The following is a 23,337-nucleotide window of genomic DNA, read 5'->3' as shown; positions in this document are numbered from 1 at the left end:
TGTAATGCTTGCTGTATTTCAGAGCTTCTTCTATATTTCCATCTAAGTGAAATGTCAGAAGAGCTGTATAACAAGAAAACACATAGCAAATGATGCTACCTGTGTTATTCCAAAATAAGCTTTTCTGTGCCCCTAACTGTGAGGGAGGGAAGGTGGGTTTTCCTTTAATGTCTGATGTGCTTGCAGTAATTAAAGTTTAAGGTATTATTATGGGGGGGGGGGGGGGGGAGATGTGATATGGGTGTATTTCTGTGCAGAAATTCTGGGTTCCCCCTCCAACTCCCACCTATTGCTAGCTGGCTAGCTGAAACAAATAACACTGCATGCTAAATATAAGTGGCTAGATCCTACTGTGGTTCCATCTGCAAACATACCATGTGCCAGTTGCTCTAGGTAGGGTATCTTGGCATGGGCATCTGTTTACAGGGAAAGCCTTTTTTTTTTTTTTTTTGCTGCCCTAATTGTTTCCATGTATTTCAGACTTGGGTTTCTCCCATTTCATGGACATGAGAGCAATTAACCAAGAACTTACAAGCTCAGCAGAGTGAGGGGAGTGCTTTATAAACAAATCAAAGTTACTCACAAGACATGTTTTCTCACATCCGGTGAAATGGTAAATACAGTCATCTCCCAATTAGTCTGACTAGCAAGGGGGGAAAAGGGCAACCTGGATAAAGAAAACACATTTACTACGAAACATATGTAAATAAGTTGATAAGAGTATGTGATAAAGGCATAAAAGGGAAAAGCTCTGTGATGACTTATAGCTGTGTGTGTAAATGAGCTCTTGAGCTGAGAACTCTGCACAGTGCACTGATGCACCTTAGCCAGAGCACACTTGTCTGGTGCCACAGCCTAAGACAATTTATTTTCCAGTGGGGGCTTTGTGCTCAGGCCCAGGGCTGTGAACATGAGCTGTACTTCTGTTTTGAGACTGAGCAAGCCACTGCTCTGGGACTTCTGGTTTTGGGGTCAGTGGTCATACAGCTGATCTGCATTGGTACCTTGTCCTGAGGCTGGCCAGGCTCATTGCATGCAAGGTTTTCTCAGGATCTAGTTCATGAAGAGATGCAAGAATACCTACTCTGTATATTGTTTGTTACTCATACTTCCTTAATTAAGTAGCTTCTGTGTGCTCTTCCAGTATCATCTCCTTGCTGGTACTGAAACTGACATTTTCATACACTGAATTCACTGTGGTAAAATTTTGACCTGACTTACACCAATGAGGCTTTCTGAGCTTGGATTAAAATATAGAGGAAAGTGTCTTACTGAAAGGTAACTTGTAAAGCATAAGATGACTAGAGATGGTCACATGGTGCCAGGAACCTGAAGTATACTGGTGTACTGGATGTCTGGAGTTGTAGTGCATATATATCAAAGCAATGAGAAAGGGCTTTTAAGGAATCACTGTTGTACAGATTATTAGGAACTCTATGATGCTTGCTTTCAGAATTAGTGTTTATCAGCACATAAGGTCTGGAACATGTAAATACCATTAACTATTCTTGGATGCTTTAATGTCTATTCTGAGTTGTTCTATTACTGTTACTACACAGTTAATTCCTAAGTGCAACTGGTGCTCTTGGCCTCCTAAAACTATGCAAGGCTGATGCAATTAAGTATCACTAATTTTTTTTTTTTTAGAATGGACCCTCTCGAGTTAAATCCCTCTCTTCTGAATGGACAAAATATTTCAGGCTGTTTTTTGAAACCTAAGGTTTTATTCATAAGTCTTTGGCAAAGATTTTTCCCCCTTTCTGCTGCCATTCCTTGTAATGGATGCCAGTTTGCCAAGTGATGGTGGGAGTAGTGATAAAAGCAAAAGTGTAGGTGTTGCACATAGTTGTAAAGCAATCTGCACCTCTCTGGTTCCCAGACATTTCTGGATGGGAGCCTGTTTGTTTGGTTACACCACAGGGCTCCTACCTGAGCAGGAAGTACGTTTGTGCAGATAACTCCACTGGAGTCTGCCAGCTCCCATGATGTGAAATGGTAAGAAGGACTGCAGGACAAGGCCTTGGGTTTGCCATGGGCAAACGTCTGTGACTGCCTGCTGGCTTGGAAAAGTTAAGTTTTCTGCCGCCAGAAGTTTCAGGAATCAAGCCCTTGTCTATTTCATCACTGTCAGACCTGGGGAGCATGAAGCTGATACACGTCCACTTTGTAAATGTCTCAGGAGCTGTTTTTTAAGGAGAGCCAGGTACACGTATACTAGTCGTCTCCTTAGCGCAGAGCCTCTCCAGCACTCTAACCCTATACTTTAGTCACTACTGACAGGTAGAGGGCAAATTTGCATAATGAACTGTTTAAATATTCAGTTTTATCGAGGCTTCAAGGCACTATTTGTCCTCCGCATCTTCAGTAGCTAGTGACCCTATCTAAATCAACATCATTTGTCAAATCAAATTAGGCTTGTTGTTAATTTCAGACAGTGATGTTCATCTTTTTGATGCTTTCAAACAACTCTGAGGTAAATCCCTGTGACATAATGCTGCTTAGATATGCTAAATGAGTCACTTGTTCAATGCTGCAATTGTCAGAAAAATATGAAACTTAGCTCTAAGGTAAATATTGTTGGGTCACTTGAAATGTATGCAAATTTGACATTTCTCTACTGATTAGCATATCTACACATCAAAGTTTTCTATACATCACATCAGATATTTTTGATTCGGGAGAGTTAAGGTCAGTGGCACTTGGCATAGTCTTTACTTTGCATCAGACAAGATGAGAAATGAAAATCTTCTTGGGGAAACTTTCCAGCTCAAACCTTACTTGGCTGAAATAAGAACCTTGCAGAGGAGCAGGGAAAGATAGCAGAGGCTCCTGTTTATTAGTACAAAGCTAAGAAAGGAACATGAAGAGCTTATTCACTTATCTAATTGATTCTAAAAGAAAAAAAAACAGGTTGGGTATTTGGGTTCACAAAGAACAGAAAGCTTCCTTCTATCTGTGTAATATTTCTTCTATACAAAGCATGCATCCGTGTATGTTTGCTTGTTTTGAAGTGTCTTTTTCAATGAACAGAACTAGGAGGCACGTCCTGTTCTCATAAATTTGCACATGGATCTCTATCAGGGAGAGCTATACTTGCCAGGTGAGCCCCCAGGTCCATCTGCATGTGATGGAGTGGTGCTTCTCTGGGGGTGCTTGGCTCTTTAGTTGTAAGCACAAGTGGTCACAAGATTTAATTATTTCTCTGTTGTACACATCAGGCCTTCAGAGATCCTCCGTAAACAGTTGGTGGATTCAGGCTCTGAAGCTATGAAAATCATAATGTTCAGTGGCAGATTGGTTTGGTCCTAGGCTGCCTTGTTCCTCATCACAAGAAGGAAATCTATGCAGTGCCTTTGAAATCCTGGTGCCTGACTAGAACTGTCAGCGAAGGGGAAGAAGTAAATACACAGTAAGCAGAGAGGAGGCACGAAAACTCACTGAGAGCATCTTACTGGAGAACAAACTTGCCGCGTGTGTATGGTGTCTTTTCCTTCTGCTGCAGAAGAGTAATTTGGTCATGCACGTTTTTTCTTTCAAAGAGAGTCAAAGTATCTCAACTGCAGCATGCAGCGATTGCCAGCAACATTTTGTTTTAAAAATAAAACAAACATTTTTTGAATTATTGGAGCAGAAAGATGTGTCAGACACTACTAACATATGTTTATTTTTTCTTTTTCTCTCCTATAACTGAAACTCGGCCAAGTTCTGTTTTTCTTTACATTGTGTGAGTGTGCATGGATAAGTATCTATAGATACAAATTTCATGTGAGTGTTTATTCTGCACGGATACCTTACCTGCCGCATCCTAGAAATGACTGAATGAGCTTATCTGACTCCAAAAAATAAGGCACAGAAATGCTGGTTGATCCATTATTACTGCGGGGCATCTAGCACCACTCAACCACATTAGGAGCTGATGTTTGATGATAAATCAATAACAGCTTATATCTTCTAAGTACAAGAGATGTTATTCTCTTCCGCCTGTCCTTTGATGGGTGATATAAAAGCAGGATCTGCACACACATTCTTGAGGCAAGATTTTAAAACTATTTTGGTGTAAGATTCACATTTGCAAGCTGCCCATGCTTCCCATATTGGCAATGATTTTGACAAATGTAAAAAAGTCACTAATATTTTGACACTTTCACTGCCCAACTATGATACCAGCTGGCTGTGAATTCAGTTATTCATTGTTCTGCTGTATTTTAAAGACTGGTCCAGAGCCAATGTACTGGACCAGCTCCATTCATTCATTTTCAAGATTGAAGTTTCAGCTAACTGTAGTGGCCATTTTTCAAATAGATCTGGAAACCTCTTCCAATTTAACAGGATCATACACAATAGAAAAAGTCAAGTATGCGTTTGGATTTAAAGCTATTCTCTTCATGGGGATTATTTACGCTGCAGCCCAAATTGACCTAATCTCCAGGTTTGATTTGACTGCTCTCTCCTGTTGTTTTTTTTCCTAATTTACTGAAGACATGATTGTATTTTCTTCATAGTAAAACAAGAAGAAAAAAAAAAAAGTATTTATAATGAATAGATGAATTTTACTTCAAATTGAAGTAAGGGATAACTGTCCTGAATTCTTAAAGCCAGAAGTCACTGCACAGGGCTGAGATGTATGGTAACTCAGTAATTACTTTAAGGAAACTAAAATGAAACTTGCTCATCTTTGGCTCCAGGTAGGTAAATACAACATTTAAATGGATTGAGATGGGGCTCTCAGAAGTCCTAAGTGCATCTGTGGGGTAGAGCAGAAGGACGGGATGTTTTGTAGGACTGGTCCTTCCTGATCTGAGCATCCAGGGGAACAGGTATGTGTCAGTGGCAGCAGATCCTCCTGAAGTGCTCTTCGTTAAGAAACATCATAAAAATATTCTTCCTTAGTAAGTTTTCTTTATTGTGCCTGCTAAGGTTTTACAATATTTTCTAAAGCTGGTAACAATATTCATCCCTCTGGCTTGTAACTCACTGATTAAAAAACAGATTGCCAGCAGTCATCTGCTATTGTCTGGCTTCTTAAATTCTGTTTCTGGTTTAATTTACTTGATTGTTCCATGCACTATTCATGAGTTCTATAATATTCCGAACTTTAATTTCAACAGATTAATTCTTACTAATTATTCAACATATGAACCTGCACAGGAGAATTGTACTGTATGCACCGTCCTGAGGCACAGAATGCAATGTCGAATCGTTTTCTGATTTCAAGTGGAAAACAAACTAATTATGTGGAAATATGATAATATATTGTGCTGCAGGGACCAGCCCTTTGTCTGTTTAGAAATGTTTACTTATGATCGGCTCCCTGTGTTATTTCTTCCAGGAGGAGCTGCCCTTTCTTAATGCATAAACATTATTGACTGGTCCATGATTCTTTACTTCAAGAAATCTGATTTGCATAATTTTATATTACTTCCGTCCAGTGGAAACAAACAAGACATCCCAGGAAAGCAATAAGTGAGCTAGCTGTAGCAACCTTACGGAGAGATAAGACACGGAAGTCCTTAGAAATGAAGGATCGCTTCTTTCTCTTTTCTTTCTCCTATTTCTTTTCAAGCTGTCATGCAGCTTTACCTCAGCTCTATTTGATCTGTTGCATATCGGCTTCATCACAACATGGGGTGCAAATCAACCGTCAGAAAACTGATGTAGAACATGCTTTCTCCAGTTTTCTGTCAGCATACCCCAGTCGAGGCACAACTGAGTAATTTCAGTGCTGCAAAATGCTGCAGCTGGGATGCTGGATCAAATGTTGGGAGAAGTGGGGTGAAGTTCCAGCATGGTCAGTGAGCTGTCAGCAACCTGGCTTGCAGTGTCTCAGCATTACTGTGCTAAAAACTATGGGGTTGCAGCAAAACCTCACTGCAGGGCTGCTCAGCCATAAGAGAAATGATTTAGTCCCACGTGGGAGGTGGGGGAGAAGGGAAATAAGATAGGTGTAATACGTTTTTGCTTCCTGTGCCACGTGCAACTGAAAGGCTGAAATATGTGTAGGAATTAATCACTAGAGAGAACTCTATAAACATAAAATAGAGGAATTGAGTTTCATGGGGACCCTGCACAGTAGCAGTGTTAGGTTGCAAGCCAAGGCTATGCAAAAACAAACACCAGCAACAACTGGAGGAACATAAAATCAGGGCCCTGGAGCTACATTTTGATAGACTTTGGGTGATACTTCACAGCATAACATGTGTTGTAGTCCTTCCATTCTTCCTAGAAAACCCATTCTTAACTGACAGGGTGGGTATTTAGTTCTCTGTTCTTCCATTTTCCCCAATAATTTGTAGGTTATAAACTTTGCAGTATCTAATGTCTTCCATAATTCACTTGTTTCTTCTTGCTTTATGATGACAAAATGTTTGTAGATAGTCTGCCTTCTGTTTTATCTGTCTTCTGATATTATTTCTACTGTGCCTTGCCTAAAGACCTTAAGGGAGTGTCAGAGGCCTCTGCTGAGACTTGTCCTAACCTCCTGCCCCAAAAATTCTCATTTTAGTACCTGAGTTTTAAAATGCCTAGTATTAATTTAGTTATTTTCTTCAGTACTTCTAAATGAAAGTGTGCAGTTACCTTATCCCTACTTATAAGTGGAAAAACTGAGTCAATTCTGTGATAAGGAGTTGTTTCAGTCCTCTCTGAAAGGTTGTCTTCCCTCCTTCACACTACCATAGAATGTAATTGAATATTGACTCAAAAGTCCCTTTCTCTCTGCCTGTCCCAGGCCTGTTACTGAGTGAGGAGTGGGATGGAGGGGCTGATCCAGCCAATGATTTTCCTGCCACAAGGAAAAATGAAGGAATCAATTTTTCACAAGGAAAATGTTCTCAAGACAGAGACCAGGACAGCTTGGGAAGGATATGCAGATTCAAAGAGCCGGCACAGAGGGGTGTATTAATATTTGTTCTAGATCTTCAGGTTTGATATGAATCTAAAAGTACATTTTTAAAAGACTGGTATGAATTTCCTGGTATCAGTTAAAGGCATTGTTCACACTTGGTGGAGTGATCAGACAGTGGGGAGAGAGAGATGGCCGCAGGGGCAGGATGGTTGTTCTTGCTTGGGCTCTGGCTTGAAGAGTAACTTGTTCCTTTGCTCAGAAATAAAAACAGTGGAAAGCTTCCTTGGGAAATGGCAGTAGAGTGTCTCTAGAGCTCTTAATTCTATTTAAATAATTGAAATTTAAATATCACAGTAAGCTGGCAGACTGCGTTCTCCCTGCCATAGCAATGCTTAGTGTGTTGGAAAGGCAACAAAAGGAAACGGAGAAGAAAGGAAGCTATTTTCCCAGTTCCTTGTTGCATTACAGGTCCTGCTCCAACCTGCAGCCATACCTCTGGCTCCAGGCTGTGATCTCTTCTGATCTGTGGCACGGCCGTGTCACATCAGGTCAGACCCTGCCTGAGAAACATTCCCGGAAAACACTTTGGAGATGTTTCCAGAAATGAGAGGTTAGGGGAGGTAGTGTCAGGGAAGAGAGCTTTCTGCCACACCTAGCAACACACCTGCAACCCACTTAGCAATAATTGTTGGCTCTCTGGAGTCAGTGGTGCAACATCTCACGCTGCCCCTAGAAATGCTGCTGCTGCATTTCATGGGTTGGGAATGCTGTGAGATGTTTTGACCAGAACAAGGTAAGGATGTTTCTGGCAGCTTATCGTATTTTCCGTGTCCTGAGATGATATTCTGGGACGAAAAGATCTTTCTTGACTTGATCTTTGTGTTTCAAGTAGACTTGATTCCATTTTTGTAAAATGCCTCCTTCTCCTGGCCACCTTTTTGCCAGAAAGTAGGATTTTCAATTTTTTTTTTCCCCTACCTGGTGAATGTGCAGGGATACAAAATGAAAAAGGGAGAATTTTTCTCAGCAGCTAGAGCTGCTCTGGATGGCCAGTGTAGACACCTGGATAGTGCTGATATAGGATAGAATGGCTTAGGTTGGAAAGAACCTTAAAGATCATCTACTTCCAACTTCCCTGCTGTGGTCTGGTTGCCAAACGCTAAATCAGGCTGCCCAAGGCCTCATCCAACCTGGCTGTGAACACCTCCAGGAACAGAGCAACCACAGCCCTCTGGGCAGCCTGTGCCATGGTCTCAGTGCCTCCTGAGTAATGAATTTCTTCCTAAAATCTAACCTAAATTTCTCCTCTTCTAGTTTCAAGTCATTCCCTCTTTCTCCTATTACTATCAGATTGCATATAGAGATTGTCCCACTCCTGCTTATAAGCTCCCTTTGAGTACATAGGAGATGCAGGACTTGTTGGAGGTGGGAGGATTGTTGCAAAGTCTGGTGGAGCCTGCCTGGGACCATGGATGCCACCATCCTCATCCCCTGTTAGCACAATTGAAGCCCCAAGCCAAGAGCACCCAGTAGAGCCATGTCCATATGGGTGCAGTGCAGGATCTCACTGCAGCCTCTGCAGGGGCTTGGCTCTTTGTCTTGATCTACCCAGGCCTGCAGTTTGTGGGCTGATGATTAACACCTCTGCACTGGCGTAGAGCAATTTGTTGATTAATGGCAAAGCACACGGTTAGATTAATTAAGTTTTGATGCCTTCTGTAAAGGCTGATGAAGGTGTCAGGGAAGTTTGCACTCTGCTGCTCTGTCCTATCTCAAGCCTCAGATGTTTCCTGTTCCAGACACAAGTGTTTTGGATGGGATGGGTAATAGTGTTTGAAAGCTTTGCTCTTCTAAAAAAAAAAGGGAGCTGTTTCAAATCTCACCTCTACTCATATTTGAACATACGTTCTTTTTTTTTGTATATTTTTCCTATACCCATCTCTCTTCATTGAAGGACAGGTTCTCCATCTCACCCTTTTTCTCCTGGGTAGACCCTGTTTCCCAGTAATCCCCAGTGGGTTTGTTTTCTATCTCCTTGACTTGTGATCCAATCGCTTCTCTGCATTAGCTCACCTGTACCAGCAGGATTGAGGTCACAGGGTATTTTCTATTAATGGCAGGCTCGTGCTCTGCAGTAGTTTGTCACAACTAATCTACAGAAACCTTAAGGAAGATATGTTACATCCTCAGTCTGCAGCCAGGGGACCTGAGCTGGGACATCTCTTGCTCACCCAGCTGCTCCTGCAGGTTGGTCAATGCCCTTTTCCAACTCATGGACAGTTGGTTAACCTGGCTGCTCTGTCAGAAAGTGCCATAAAAACGGTGTTGAATGTGCTCAGATCTACCTACATGTGTCAGATTTCACTGAAAAGAAGCCTGTTGTGGCTAAAAAATAATATATGCTGATAAACTTTTCCTGAAGGAGTAACAGATCTAAAGCTTATTGAAATAAAAGCAAAGAATAGGCTTGTTTCTAGCAGGCTTTGATTAAGGCCTGCATTCATGATCATATTACAATGTCTTTTTAAGTAACTTTGTAAGAGTGGGCTGGCTTTATTTTTTTCTTGGTGCAGCAAATCATAGCTAAGGGGAGTGTGAAAGCGAGGAAGCAGGAACCACAGAAACGGTGCTAAAGGAATTTAAAATGAGAAATGCATTAAATATTTAGTATGTGAGCAGAAGTGGACTACTTTACTATGGAAGGGTGAAAGGGAGGAAAATTCATCATTTTAATACGTACCAGGCAAGGACAAACACAAATCTGATCAGGTCTGAGAAAGTAGAGAGCAACTACCTTGGCTTACATTGAAATGCTCTTGCAAATATTTTGATTTAAATGAAAGAACGCGAGGAGGAATGAGCTAGATACGGTGCTTATGACTGTATCTGTTTGTGTGAAGCCATACCATGCTCAGCAAAGGTAAATTTGTTTGCTTGAATGCTAATGTTTGATAATATGAAATGACATTGATATTTCCTCCTTACCGTAATCAAGGGTATTTTAAAGAGTTTGTGGAATTAGAAGCTTTCAAAACAGTTTGGACTGTGTCATTTTTGCAAGACCAACCTGATAATTAAGGTTCCACCCTGTATGGCGTGTGAGAATCTCACTGTGCTGGAAGCTGATGTGACTGGAAGGTAATTCTGAGATCTCTGGTGGGGAAAGACCATGTTCCTGTATGAGCAGAGTGACTTTGGGTTGGGTCTGTGTGCAGAGACTCCTGGCTATGTTGGGACTTCAGTTGTGTCCCTTCTGGTCATACCGATTCCATCCACCTACAAGCATCACCTTGCAATGAGACTTTAAGGAACACTGGTTGAACACCCCCCAGTGTTCCCACAAGAGTGTTTTTAGCTTTCCTAACAGGCCACAGCTGGAACACCCATTTTTTTTAAATTTTTTTTTTTTCCTTTTTAAAAAGGAGAAAAATTGTCTTCCAGGGGCTAGGAGGAAAAATCAAGAGAAAATTCGATGAAACCTTCCAGGACTCTCTGCATTTAATTAGTTTCTTTATGGAGCAGGACTTGGATGCTAACAGTGTGTATGGAGGCATCAGCGGAGAGCAGTATCATGGAATTTCTCATAGAAAACAGATCTTATCTGGGTTGTTTTTCCTTCTAAAAGCTACTGTACAATCAAGAAGGAGATACATATGTGAAAGAGGGAAGATGCAAATGTGTAAGTTTAGGCCATTCACATTAAACACCCAAGAGGGGGAAACAAACCCCCTCATTTTCCTGCAGGAGAAGACATGAGTAAGAGATGTCAGTGCAGCTATGACATCTGTTTACATGGGGATTTTATGCACCTGTTCACTAGGCAATAACAAATGCTTACCATGGTGGTAGCTGTATCACACGGTACATATGCTGCTTCTGACATACATAACACCTCTTTAAGGAAACACATGGCCCCATATGTCATGAGAACTTGTTTACATTCTACAATACAGTAATGGAAAATATGTTTCATAATAAATGTTTTCATCATTTTTGTGTTTAAGGAAAGAATGGGAGTTTTACACCCTTGCTGTCAGTCTGTGTCCTCCCTCATTGTTCTCACTGAAAGATGTGTGGCTATGAACTAAACTTCCTAAAAGCTTTCAAAATATAGAAAATTTTGGATCTTAGCAGTTCAGCTTTGAGGACTGCTGTACCATGAAAAGGGTGTAATAACAAAAATCCACACATATTTGGATGTGCATCAGAATATTTATCTGTTTGACCTTCTGTAACATGTCCTATTTCTGGTCAGGCTGACAAAAGCATTGAGCGTGTTTGCCTGTGTCTGGCTCTTGAGATGCTGAAGCCTCTTAAGAAACAGTAAGCCACTGCTTTGCAGCACCACCTTTTAGTTCAGGAATCCTGGAACTGAGAAAAGTTATTATGTTACTTCATCCCTGAAATTAAGCAGATCATCTTCCTGAAAGCTGGCTTGTCCAACCTCTTGGGAAACTGATTTGAATGTGTCTGTAGCTTGGCTGTGGATTGGTTCAGATCTATGCTACCATTTTAAGACTTCTCCCCTTCTAGTTGTTTTGTCAATGTTTCTACCCTGAACTGTGCTCACACCCAGGAGTTCTGAGATCTTGATTCAGCCCCTGTTGCTGGGGCAAGGTTTTGTCCTGGAGTTAAACTAACAGCATTGTGGGAACTCAAGAAAAGAAGCTCTTACTTATGGAAGAGAGATCAAGGAGTCTAACGTCCTTACAGGGATATGTGATAGGGATTTTTTGTTTATTTCTTTGGTATTCACTCTGTCACTTAAGGAATTTGTTTTTGTACATCTGGTTATTCATTTACAGATGTAACTGGTTCATATTCCTGTAGTTAGGTAACTGGAGTGAAAATCAGAGCCTATCTTTTTAGGGGAATCCACTTGTTTACAGGCAATACTGAAGGGTGAATATTGGGAATGTGTCAACTAACAATTTTTATTATTTTCATTTAAGGAATCACACATTGCTATGTTACACTCCTTTTTTCATCTTAGTCCTTTTTCAAAGCAGTATTCACCAGTATTTCTGCAGTAATTTATACAAAAGGATGGATTAATAGAATATTTATCCAAAATGTAACAGCCTCAGCTTGTCAGCTTTCTTTGTGCATAGATGTAGTGCTGTCTAACAACAAATAATTCTCAGGAGTTTCATCGTGTCCTCCACAATTATTTTTTTTTTTAACCAATACATCACCTATTTCACATGTATTAGAAATCACCTTTCATTTTCTTTGGTTTAAAATAGCTGCCTGATAATTTCTTTAGCCACTGTGAGAAATAGAAAGCAGCATTTGGCTGCTTTCTGTGTGTGTGTGTGTGTGTGTGTGTGTGTGTGTGTGTATTGTTGTAAATCTTACACAGAGAAATATTTTCCCTCTCTCCCAACATCCTTTCTGGACTGGAAAGTCTGTGTCTATTTTGGCCAAGCTTGGATAATTTATGTACCACCATGCAACCTCTGTGACCAATGGGCACAGAGAACTTCAAAATCTTCTTCTGGAGCTTGTTGATAGTAAAATAATAATTAAAACACAAAAGCGGATTAAACTTCATTTTTAATGACATTTTCCAATTTTATACATTCTTGCTGCTAGTTTCTGAGTTTCGTGTGGCTTGTGCAATATGTTAAGGCGTGAAGGTGCTCTTTCCTGTATGCATTAAAGACCAAACAGAAGTATTTTGGGTTACTCTATGAGCTGAACATGAGTTCTTGCATTTTCTGCTACAAACATGCTGTTCTATTGTACTTGGAGGATTTACCAATGAGAATACCCTTGCTAAAATAAACCATCTTGCAGAAAGTCTGAGGCTAACACACAGGATAGCACAGGACAGCTCTGGCATTTAATCCTCCTCTTGACTGGGGGAAAAAAAAAATAAAACACCACAACAGGATACCTACCAAAGTGTCTGGTCTCTGAACTCTGCATAATAAAGAGAAATATGATATATTCTTTTAATAACTTGAGAAGCCTAAGGCCATAATTCAACAAAGCATGTAATTCTCGTTGACTTCTCGGTGATACTAAAGGTTAACCAAGTGCTGAACTGGGGCTATAGATACAATCATAATCTGTACCTGATTAAAACCCACCTTAGCTAAAATTGTGGGTTTACCAGACTTTATCAATACTCAGTTTCAATTGTAAATAATTCTTCTCTCTTAAAATGAGGTGTTTTTAATGCATAAGAAAGGTGTTTGTTTCTTGAAGATAAAACTCGGCTGATGGAGTCAAACTTAGGATTCCATTTCTACACCTTGGTTTATCCCACACATAAATAAAGACATACATATTTATAGGTTATTCTCACAATTAAGCCCAAGACTCCTTTTGGCTTCATAATTGTACAAAGAAAAGAGGGGATGGCAAATCTTGTTTGACTTAGAATACTTGGAAGTAGTTTTTTATTTTAAGATGCATTTCCTTTTTATCATTTTTTTTTTTTCATTGTAATTTAACAGAGCAATTTTGAAAATACCGAGGGCACATTTGTGCTGTGTTTTTGTATTTCTGACACCTTTTAGAAGAGGAGGATGTTTTCATTTTCAGTGGTGCTAGAGTACATGGGTGCATGGTCTCTGCTGGCTGTAATTCTGTGCCAACCTTTTGTGTGTTCAATACACTACAGAAACTTGCAACAAAATTTTGCCTGTTAATTTCTCCTCTAAACCCTACTGAACAGGTCCATTGGCCATGCACTTAGTATCTTGCTTATGGTAGACTGCCAGCAAGCATTATTACTGTGAGAATGGCATCATTTAAGAAGAAAATAACTTAAAAGCCCTAAGGAAGAACTGTTTCCTATCATTTTAAAGCAGCACGTAATGTTTCACCATCCAACTTTTTTTTTTAAACTTTCTTTAAAGTCAAGTAATGATATCAACCTACAGAAACTTGGCACAATAATTAAATAATCATTTTTCTTCCATTGTTGAATCAAGCCACGAAGAGAAAAGTCACAACTGAGATGAATTTTATTTTGCTATCATATGCAGTGAGCAGTTTCTGAGAAATATTGTTTCCTCACTACAGGGAACCAATGCTCTCTATTAGCAGAGCCAAGCAAAATTTCTGAAAATTGTTATTGTAATGTTTACATAATGAGATCATATTTTTTCCCTTATGAAGTACAGGTGCAAAATCTAAACACTCTGGTCCCAGAAGTACAACTTTCCAGCCATTTCTTTCTGAAGTAGTCCTTGTGAACTTAACCAGCTAGCTATTAATGGGCTATTTACAACCCTGCTAAATCTTCTCTTTTTGCCTCTTACAATCCTATCAGTGCAAAAAATCTCCAGCAACTCCAAACCTTTCTACACTTTATTTATCTTTTTCTCATATTCTATTTTTCAAGAGGCAGTCAACCTACAGAAGAGCATCTGCTGGACCCTGAGTGGGGAACAGACAGGCGGAACCCTTGCAAATGTAAAAGCCAGGAGTGGGTCGGGCCCCAGATGGTAAGTGTTTGCTCTTAATAAGGAGGCTCTTTCTCCAAAGGAAGGCAGGCAGCACCCTCTAGCACTGAGCCTTTGCTACCACTCCAATGACAGACACTGCCAAACATAAATCAGAGTGATAACAGCCTCTGCTGGGGATTCAGACCCACATTTTCCTGTATGGAAGATAAAATCTTTTCTGGTTCTTAATTCAATCACATACCCAACTGGCAATCTTGCATATCAAAATGGGAATCCTGGGAGGCTGCTGGAATATGCAGATCAACAGAAGCTAATTAGCATTTACTTGCAGCCATCCTTAACTGATTGGCAGCACAGCTGTGGGGACCAAGCAGAACATGCTGAGTTGCATATTTGTATGGCCACCTGCCATTTGGTGGGATCCAAAATAGTGTAAACTACCACTTCATAATAACTCAGTGACCTTAGTTTTGAAGTAATATTGAATAGACATATCTGGCTAAGTGTATAATTAGTGCTTATTTCACCTGACATGCAGTTCAACAATAGGCTGTGCAGCGGTATCTTCTTAATTTGACATGTTGATGTCTTAATTGAGATTGACAACTTGTTAGAGAGGTACTCTATTTCCAATGCAGGCTGAGATCTATCCATCATCACTGACTTTCCTATACATATGAAACAACGCACTTTTATGCCTTAAAACATATTTAATCTACTGAGAACTGAATGATCAAACATGAGTAGAGCTCAATGATGAAAGCACTTGATCCGTTCTCTGCAGGGTTTTTATGTGAGTCAAGAAACATTACAAAGAAAATAAAGGAGGGAAACATTTAGACAGAAGTGATGTCAGCATTGTAGGCCACTTCACACAATGGTGGTGAAGAGTAGATGGGTGAAAGCTGTACCAATGATTTACTATAAGCCATTGAGAAGACAGTGGTGCCTTTTGTGGTTAAGCAGGTGGAGAAGTTTTGTATCAGGATTGCCTCACCCCGATCTGGAAATCTGTTAGCTGGATGGAGGGATACCTCTGCTTACAGGTGAAAATAACTGTGCCTGTGACAAACTCTGTATTACCGACCTCTTTAAATGGGCATGTTTTATCAGGATGGCTGGACTGGCTTGTGACAGCTAGGAATTTGATTCTCTTACAGAAGGCACGACACAGAATTGAAAGAAATACATACATGAATATGGTGGTAGGTGGTTGGAGGATTACATGCAGGGCTGCCGATCTTTGTGAAATGTAAAGAAATATAAAAGCAGTGCTGTAGTGCTCCATGGAAGATGTAGTAGCGTGGTGATAAATTAGAAGTTCTAACTCTGGGCTTTGGATCACACCCATGGTTACCATGAAATGGTGTAGTTCTGTTTCTAGATATTCACTTGTATGCCTGCAGCTTAGAGAGTTCAGGAGATTTGCTTCTGCCCCACCAGTGGTTCATCTTCAGATGATTACTTGGACACGTGGTTCTGTGAGCACCAGAGCAGTCTGGCAGCTGGTTGTAGGATGGAAGAGAGATCAGAGTCTAAGTGGACTGGCAACTTGACAGCCTCTTGGGCAGGTTGCTGCAGCTCTGGGCTTTTTGTATGGATGGGAAGCCAGGAGCCTGGGAGCAGTGTCTCCTTAGCCCTGAGACCCTCATTCATCTGGACTTCCACTTTCACTGCTTCGTGTTGAGCAGCTAAGCTGAATTTTAATTAGAAACTTATTTGAGTTGTTTGATAATTTTTCAAACCTTCTAGATTTCCTTCTTTTCCTTCTAAATCGGAATGAAAACAAACTTTGGAATATTAGAATCATTCCTGTGCCAAAATTACAAATCTTCATCCAACTCCACTTCTAAATTTGTCGCAATAGTATTTGTGACTGAGCTATGTCATGTTATATCACGCTGTGTGAATGACAGCCTGACATTATAAGTGCTCATCACAGTGCTGTATATGTATAAAGATGTTCTGAGTTCTGCCAACAAACAGACATGATTGTTTGGGAAATACGTGTATTCACTAAACCTCAGGAGCAGTGTTAGGGGGCAGGCAGTGAACTCAGTTTCCATCAGCCAGTGTTGTTGAGGCCTGAAGGCTGATGTGGTCCCAGTGTTTCCACCATAAGTTTGTAACCACATGACAAGGAGGAAACATTGCTTGAAATGAAGGCCAGCATGGGAAAAGTTTGATTGTGAGCTGCAGCAACCTCTCCATCAGGTCCTGAAGAATGTGTTTTCCATGTATGGTGTACTGCAGGCAGAGCCACATGCTGCTGTGTGAGGCTTTGAGCCGAGCATGACATTCGCACTGTGAGCCCTGTTGCCTCTCCAACAAAATGGGCAATCTCTTAGAAAACTCAAGAAAATGACTTTGATACAGTAGGGAAAACTCTGGGAGATACTTTGCTCTCCCTAATATTAGAAAGGATGGTCCTGCCCACATTACAGCAAATTCCATGAATCTCAACTTCCTGCTATGCTGAGGGGCACTCTACCTGGCTAAGACCACATTCTGGATTTTCCCCAAGTGCAGACGTTCATCTCTCCTATACGTGTGGCATCCCACAGCAGTCAGACATTGTGTATCTGGCCAGGTATGGGAGACTCCTTTGTTGGGATTCATCCCAGTCCCTGGCAGTGCTGTAAGAGTTAATTGGACAAGTTATTTTTAAAAGCCTGTACTGTAAGCTGAAGTGAGATGCAGTCCTCAGTAAAGACTTTTGTTTCTTTCTACTATGCAAAATAACAAAAAAGACTAATCTTAAAACTGCTCTTAATGAGTATAACCAAAATATTAACAGTAGTAAACAAGAATACATTTGCTCATAACTTGTCATATCAGTGTAATAAATTAAGCCAGAAACACATTAACATTTGACAGCTTAAACAATGCAGGAAAAAATACAAACCTCACAGGGACTATGTGAAGCATGTTGGCAGTTTAACAGACATTTTGAGATGTAGATACATATATCAACCTTTCTGAATTTAGTCTTGATAACTCCTTTTCCTCTGTGTGCCAAAACACTGCCGTGTGAAGACTAATGAGTTCCAGATTTGTTTATCTTTGGTGGCTAAGGCAGATTCATGAGCCCCTTGAACCTATTTTACAGCGGTCATGTGACAGCAGTGTGCAAACACCAGAGGCAGAAACGTCTCTTCTGTGCTGATGGATATACAGCGTGTTAAAAGATCTTACAAGAAAGATGTGCTTGGCCATCTGATACAAGGGACCACGTCAGATCCGTTTTGAATGATCTATGTGAGTGAATTGTCCTGCCTATTAGCTTTCGTGTGTGTTTTATGTTTATGTTCAGAGGTGTAATAAGGAATGCTCAGAATAAATCTCGCACAAAAATGGGGATTATTGTGTCTAACAGCAAGACTTCATCATGTGCACTCAGATTTTTGCATGGATGATTGTTTTTTTTCCAAGCTTCTTTCTTTAAACTGCATAAGCTTGTGCAGACTCTGGTCCACCTAAGTGAAACTTCCTCTTGTTTGTCCCCTATTGCATATCTACTTCTTTGTTTGTATAGTTTCGCTTTTCTATTAATCGATTTATGACGTTATAATACATCAAAGTCAACATTCCATGTTTTGTGTAGATTTTTGGAAAGACTCAGCAGAGCAGTGGTTCTACCTGCTGACTCCTTAGTGAACTTAGTTGCTTGCATCTCTCACACCCTCACACTCATAAGTGTTTTATATCTCTTGAAAGAATGAAGTGGATGTAAAGGAGACTTGGCTAACTTGAAGCAGAGAGTGCTACACAGGTGTCTCTGGGTGAGGGCCAGTTGCTGTGCTGAACTTGCCTCTCCAGCCATGGTTCCAGAGGTCTGGCCAGGAGGCTGAGCTATGTGCCAAGCTGGTGATAACTGCAGGTAACAGAGAATGAGTTTAAATAATTCTGATCAACACCCTAAGTGACTTTGTGTTGGTTTTTTTGTGAGTTTCATTTTGTTAATGTTGTTTTAGCAGATGCGTTTGGACTTACTATTTAAGTAGAGCGAATCCTTCTGCTGAGTCTGCTCACTGTCCTTCTGTTTTTAGTGAGTAATATTTTCTTCATAACTTCTTTGGTTGTATTTTTTAAATAAGCAACGTGAAAAGTCAGTAACGATCCCTCTTTCTCCTCAATTTCAGTCTGAGAATGATATAATCCAAATGCAGCCAGAACCATGTAAGACTTTCCATAGAAGCATGAGCTTACAAGGCTGTGTCCTGTGCAGGAGATGCCATTTATGTGTATCCTCATAGTGTGTGATCTTGGGGAGGCAGGGGAAGAGAAGGAGGAAGAAGAGAAAAACCAGAGAAACTCAATTATGTATAGAAGTTATTTGTTGGATTATTTGTATGGAAAGCTTACTTGTAATTTGAATTTTTAATAAGTCATCTGAAACCTAAGCTCTGATTTTCTAGAAATTGGCCTTTGTTAGCTTTCTGATAGAGGTAGAGGTACTAAACCAAGGTCAGAATTTGTTCCAAAGTAACAAGAAGTAACAAAAACTTTTCAGTTTCACTTCCTGTAGATGTCTTCGCTGTGTGCCCTGTATGCAGTTGAGCCCAGAGTCCCCATGTGCTATGCATGGGATAAAGGAGAGAGTCCTTGGCTGGAAACGTTCCCAATCTAGATAGATATGACAGCTGATAGATGGATAAAGAGGAATTTTGTTTTACTGTAAGTGCATATTGCTGAGTTGCTGAGTAGAGAAGGGATTCAGCCACAGACAGGAATTTTGCCTGCCCTGACACATTGCTTCTGCTCATGCCACAGGTCACACTGCTCTTCCGCTTTGTAAAAGCAACCTTCTAACTATGATTTTCTTGACGGAATAAAAAAGTGAAAAGCAAAAAGATACCATTTCACCTAGGAACAGTAGTCCATTTCCATACCATGAGCAATGACTATTCTTGTTCCAGCACAAGTCAGACCTCTTCATAACATACCTTATAACCTGTTAATTATAATTTCCTCCTCTAACGCTTGGATCACACTACTAAATATTTTTAAATATCTATATATGTGTTTTTTAAGCTGCTGGGTTTGGGTTACACCTTTTCCATATGCCCAACCCACACAATCCCATCAACGCTTTCACACACCAGTCAAACACTCTATATTTGTGTGAAACTCACTGAAGGAAAAAAATTCCTATTACTACTACTACTAATACAAATTCATTTCTCACAACTATTTGTGTGCCGCTGAATGAATTTACTGCCATTGAATGCCTAACTTTTTGTTGCATCAGTTTAGTGCAGGTTTTTTATTTATATTCATAATTACTTCCATCCCATCACCACGTGCCTTATTTTTTTCTCCTCTTTACTTGACAAAGCTCTCTTTACAAAACTTAATCACTTTTTATATGAGCAATTTCCCCAATCCATTTTATGTTCTGTTGTGCGAACAATGTTCTGAAAGTTGATACACATTGCAACAGCAGGTGTTAAGACAGGCAAGGAGGGAACAAAAGCTCTTAGTGCATGAAAAAAGTCTAATAATAGACAATTTGTTCACCTGGCACTGGCTGCTTTAGCATTTGAGATGAGCTCATTGTTATTTGGCAGTGAGCTTTCTGCTGGTCACAGGGCTGAAAATATGGAAAAACCAGGTTGTGGAAATAAAGAGTTGCTAATATTAGAACAGCTTTAAATGGTGCGTGATAGAACTGGAAAGGTTGCAGGTTGAGCTGGGGGATTGAAATAGTGAGACACTTCCATAACTGGGAAAGTAATCAATAAAGACACTGTTGTGTATACACTTGCAATAAAATTACACGTGTAAACATTTTCAGTAACTGTACTTCTGGGCAAGCTGTTCAGAGCAGCTTTGCACTCAGAAGTGTAGTTCCATTTTTTTCTAGGCTTGATGAAAACGTGGCCATTAATTAGGGAAGCTCACCATACAAAGCAGAGTTAAACAATCTGGTCAAAGCCAAACTCGCAATCCATAAAGACAGCTTGCTGCAGGGCCGTGCTGAGAGCATTGGGATGCCCTGTTTGAGACCCCAGTACACAGAGTGCACGTCCAGCCTAGTCAGTGTGAGGAAGAGCAAGTGATTCCTGGAAACATGTTGCATGCACTCACTTGTAATGTAGGTGCCATGAGCATTTGGGAAGCTTTCTCTTTGAGAAGGGCAGCATGCCTGGTCTGGAGGAAGCGAGAGATGGAGGCTGCATTTGGCTGTGGTTCCCATCCACCCCCTAGAAGATATAAGTGGAAGCAGAGCTTGAATTAAGATCACAAATAGTCAGTGTTTTAAAAATAAATTAAGTGGTTAATATCTCACACTTTAAATAGTGAATACCTTGTAGAAGTTCACGAGTGTTTAGCAGTCCATTCATACACTGAGCAGTGGGCTGATGGCATTTGTGCCAGCATGTAACTCTGCTTATGTCCAAAAGTTGGTCCATTAATTCTCCTGCCCTCAACTTTTCAGTTTCTTCATATCAGTTGTTTTTGTCCTCCCCTTCATTTTTTATTCCTTTTAAAATGTCAGCTGGAATTTAGGATGTAAGCGTTTAGGTATCTGAAGGGAGGCCACAGTTCTGAGCACAGATCAGATTGCTTTTCCTTCCACAACTCCCTCTTTGCATTCCACCCTGACATAGTTTTGTTGCAGTTACTTACTACATAGATAACTAAATGCTTTAGATGCTAATTAAAATAGATGATGTTTAACTGTTGGCCTATGGTATTTCTCTATGATGGAAGACAGCAGCAAACAGAATCATCTATTATCATTATCAGCAGTGTCTTTCTTTTCTTCTCCGGTCCTTATCCAAGCAATACATACATCCAGGCACTGACTTGGTTCCCATAAACAGCTTGTTTCCAGCAGAACCTCTGCCTTTCCACTGTCTCACCTTTCAGTTCACCCCAAACCTACCTTAAAGCAATACATTGCAAGTTCCCGGGGGTTTTTATGCTTGAAACTTTATATTGGAATTGTTTCAGGCCATAATGCATGAAGCCTCGTTCTCTGTATGCAGAAGTGCATTCCCATTAATCAAAGGAAGAGCTGAGTAAAGTGGTACAATCCACGTTCTCATTTTGCAAAATTAAAAGGCAGTATCGTTATTAAAAGGCAATTCGGCTAAATGTTTTCTGATGGAGGGAGAATTGGGACACACTACATTGTCCGGTGACTTTGCCAAAAATGTGACACCAAGAGGCACGATAAATGAATGTATAAATAGTAATTGTTCTGAAAGGAGTAGTCATAAATCAAAATGTGAGTTGCAGGACATTTCTTTCGCGGTGATGCTTCGAATGTGATCTACCTTGAATTAAAAGAAAATCAGATTTTCTCTTCTAATTGCACTGAAATGAGATAGATACTGGAAACCCAATTTCCCTGAAGCGAAATCCTATGCAAAATATGGAGCTCTGCAATAAACATTAGACCAAATTTTGCAAAGAGAAGTTTGTTGCAGTGTGCAAACCAGCAATTTGTTGGAGCAAGAGGCTGTTAATCATACAGCACATAGGGTTAGCAAAGTTCTGGCCTTGAATCAGTGACGCACTACAACAAATTGAATCACTCCAGTAGGAACAGATAAGGTGATCTGTGCAGTTCTGCAACAAATCTCTAAAGACCTTTTCCCTTGCAGAGCAGCTTGTGTTATAATGAAATACAACCCTGTTATTTGTTGTGACTGTTTACCAGCAGAATTTGACCTGTCTCTTGATGTCTGTCATTTACCCTGCTTTTGGGTGGAGAAATTACCTGCAGCCTACTTCTCCCCTTCTAATCCCTGAACAGCTTCTCTTTTAATATGCACAACCTGGGCACCCATAGTAAAAACAGCTAAAAAGTTGAAGCCTGAAGTTTGTAGAGCAGGTGAGCACTGGGTCTTATTAAAACAGAGATCTTCCTAACATTTGAGATCCTGTGGACTTGTCCCTGCAGATGTAATCCAACTCTGTTCCAGTTATTAGATCAGATAAAAGATTCATAGGGCACTTTAAAGCCTGGTGTACCTGTATTCCCAGAAATCCTCTGGCCATTTCCCTCTTCTCTTCCAGAGACTGTGTGACCAGTTTCTGCTGTGCCTATAAGCAGTGGTGTGTAGGTTGGCATCACTAGCTATAATTTGCTATAATTACATTTGAAAGTAGTCCCTTGATAAGATTTGGAAAGAGGGACCGGCTCAATTATGCAGCTATGTGATCTAATTTTATTTGCTTTGGTTTCACAGTCTTACCCCACTTGTTGTTTGTCACTCTCCCTTTTGCTCTGGTTTACATCAAAAGAACTCATCTATGCTTCCTATTTGTATAGCTTATGATGATACAGGGACAGCCTGGGGAAGAAGCACGGGGCCTTGAAACACAGATGTTTGCTTGGAGGAAGCCAGGCTAGGCAGTCCTGGGGGTCAAGGGTGAAGAGAATGTAACAAGAATGTGTCATTGCGTTGCAAGAAAAAAATACAAAGGCTTTTGAGCAGGAAGGTTTGCTGTCAGCTGCTAGCCCACCTGGGTCTGTTTAGGAAGTGATGAATTTTTTGGTATTCCTATAAATTTGAAGTGGTCAAATGATGATAGGTTGGTTGGTTTCTTTTCAAGTTTTATTCTGGAATAACAGCAATTGTGCAGCAATTGCTGCTTTTTTGCTGGGTACTTGAACACCAGCTCAGTGAGGTAGGAGGCAGAGATGCTTGGATAGCCTTTGTATTCATACACTACTGATGCACTTTTTTGGTTTAGTAACTCATATTCCTCCAACACACCCATTTCCTCAGCAGCAGCTAAGAAGCTAATCTGGTGGCCAGACTGACCAGTGTGAGATAGATTTCTGAGGCTCAGTAGCAGAAGTCAAAACTGGTAAATTTAGGAGTGAGACTAATGCATTTCTTCAGTATGGCCTGCAGGTCAGCCATTACCTGCTAATAAATAGGAAATAAATAAATAATAACAGTGCCAGCTTCCTTCTGTGTTTTATCTCATGTAATATTCTGAGTCTATTTGTGTCACAGAAGAAATTACCTGGTCTGGAGGACAAACAACCCACAGCCAGATTTCCCTGCCAGAGCCTGCCTCAGGCTGTCCCCAGCACTTGCAGATCTG

This window comes from Centrocercus urophasianus, unplaced genomic scaffold (genome assembly GCF_019232065.1).
Source record: "Centrocercus urophasianus isolate 14NV4802_14NV808 unplaced genomic scaffold, USGS_Curo_1.0 seq_18, whole genome shotgun sequence".
NCBI lineage: Eukaryota > Metazoa > Chordata > Aves > Galliformes > Phasianidae > Centrocercus > Centrocercus urophasianus.
The sequence above is the reverse complement of the archived record's forward strand: the minus strand, read 5'-3'. Positions refer to the sequence as shown.